Source organism: Arachis hypogaea, chromosome 18, assembly GCF_003086295.3.
Source record: "Arachis hypogaea cultivar Tifrunner chromosome 18, arahy.Tifrunner.gnm2.J5K5, whole genome shotgun sequence".
Classification (NCBI taxonomy): Eukaryota; Viridiplantae; Streptophyta; class Magnoliopsida; order Fabales; family Fabaceae; genus Arachis; species Arachis hypogaea.
This window is the reverse complement of record NC_092053.1, coordinates 99480194-99482614: the sequence shown is the minus strand read 5'-3', so window position 1 is coordinate 99482614 and position 2421 is coordinate 99480194. Positions and strand designations below refer to the sequence as shown.

Genomic DNA, 2421 nt, shown 5'->3' with positions numbered 1-2421 from the left:
TCAAAATTTCAATTTAAAAACTTTATCTTTTCAAATCTTTTTCAAAAATCAAATCTTTTTCATTTTCTTTCATGTTTTCCGAATTTTTTTTTCTTAAATAAATTTTCAAAATCTTTTTCTTAATTTTTATTTCATATTTTCGAAAACTTTACTAACAATTAATGTTTTGATTCAAAAATTTCAAGTTTGTTACTTTCTTGTTAAGAAAGGTTCAATCTTTAAATTCTAGAATCATATCTTTTAGTTTCTTGTTAGTCAAGTCATCAACTTTAATTTTTAAAATCAAATATTTTTAAATTTCTTTTTCAAATCTTATTCAAAATAATTTTCAATCATATCTTTTTCAAAACTTAATTTCAAAATCTTTTTCTAACTTCTTATCTTTTCAAAAATTATTTTCAAATCTTTTTCCATTAACCACTTGACTTGTTTGTTTTAATTTTAAAAAGTTTACTATTTCTTATCTTTTTCAAAACCACCTAACTACTTTTCCACTTCTAATTTTCGAAAATCACTAAGCATTTTTTCAAAATTCTTTTTAATTAACTAATTGTTTTAAATTCTAATTTTATTTTATTTTCTTTCTTAAATTTCGAATTCTAACTTAATTAATTAAATAAAAATAAAAATATTTGTCTTCTCCCTCTTTTCAAAATTCGAATACTCTCTCTCTCTCATCTCTTTCTCTTTATTTATTTATTTACTAACACTTCTCTTCTACTCATAATTCGAACCCTCTGCCTCTCTGTGTGTTTGAATTCTTCTCATTCTCTCTCTACCTCATTCTTCTATTCTTCTATTCTTATACTCACATAAAGGAATCTCTATACTGTGACATAGAGGATTCTTCTTCTTCTCTGTTTTCTTCTTTTTCATATGAGCAGAAATAGGGATAAAGACATTTTTGTTGAAGCTGATCCTGAACCTGAAAGGACTCTAAAGAGGAAGCTAAGAGAAGCTAAAGCACAACACTCCGGAGAGGACCTTATAGAAATTTTTGAAAAAGAAAAAGACATGGCAGCCGAACCCAACAACAATGGTGGAGATGCAAGAAAGATGCTTGGTGACTTTACTGCACCAACTTCTGATTGCTATGGAAGAAGCATCTCAATTCCTACAATTGGAGCAAACAACTTTGAGCTCAAACCTCAATTAGTTTCTCTAATGCAGCAGAATTGCAAGTTTCATGGACTTCCATTGGAAGATCCTCATCAGTTCTTAGTTGAATTCTTGTAAATCTGTGACACTGTTAAGACCAATAGGGTAAATCCCGAGGTCTACAGACTTTTGCTTTTCCCCTTTGCTGTAAGAGACAGAGCTAGGATATGGTTGGACTCACAACCTAAAGAAAGCCTGAACTCTTGGGAAAAGTTGGTCAATGCTTTCTTGGTCAAATTCTTTCTACCTCAAAATTTGAGCAAGCATAGAGTAGAAGTCCAAACCTTCAAACAGAAGAAAGGTGAATCCCTCTATGAAGCTTGGGAAAGATACAAGCAATTGATCAGAAGGTGTCCTTCTGATATGCTTTCAGAATGGAGCATCTTATGTATATTCTATGATGGTCTGTCTGAATTGTCCAATATGTCATTGGACCACTCTGCTGGTGGATCTCTTCATCTGAAGAAAACGCCTGCAGAAGCCCATGAACTCATTGAAATGGTTGCAAATAACCAGTTCATGTACACTTCTGAAAGAAATTATGTGAATAATGGGATGACTCAGAAGAAAGGAGTTCTTGAGATTGATACTCTGAATGTAATATTGGCTCAGAATAAAATATTAACTCAACAAGTCAATATGATTTCTCAGAATCTGACTGGAATGCAAGCTGCATCCAGCAGTACTAAAGAAGCCTTCTCTGAAGAAGAAGCTTATGACCTTGAGAATCCTGCAATGGAAGAAGTGAATTACATGGGTGAATCCTATGGAAACACCTATAATCCTTCATGGAGAAATCATCTAAATTTCTCATGGAAGGATCAGCAGAAGCCTAATCAAGGCTTCAATAATAATAATGGTGGGAGAAATAGGTTTGGCAATAGCAAACCTTTTCCATCATCTTCTGAGCAACTGACAGAGAATTCTAAGCAGAGCCTCTCTGACTTAGCAACCATAATCTCTGATCTATCTAAGACCACTCTTAGTTTCATGACTGAAACAAGGTCCTCCATCAGAAATTTGGAGGTACAAGTGGGTCAGGTGAGTAAAAGAGTTACTGAAATCCCTCCTAGTACTCTCCCAAGCAATACAGAAGAGAATCCAAAGAGAGATTGCAAGGCCATCAATATAACCAAACTGGCCAAACCTATAGAGGTGGAAGAGGCAGTGATTTCCTGTGAAATGCAAAAACTGTTCAGAAGCAAAAAGGCTACTAGTCCCGCTCATCTAATTGGAACTAAGCTTCATTGATAGTTTGAAATT

At 33.3% G+C, this 2421-nt stretch overlaps 1 non-coding gene across 1 annotated transcript; it reads right to left on the bottom strand.

Moving 5' to 3' along the window:
• Positions 1-1419: 1419 nt before the first annotated feature.
• LOC112773819 (small nucleolar RNA R71) lies at positions 1420-1527 on the bottom strand. Its single transcript, XR_003188347.1, has one exon. It is a non-coding gene; the product is annotated as a small nucleolar RNA R71 (small nucleolar RNA).
• Between the last annotated feature and the right edge of the window lie 894 nt (positions 1528-2421).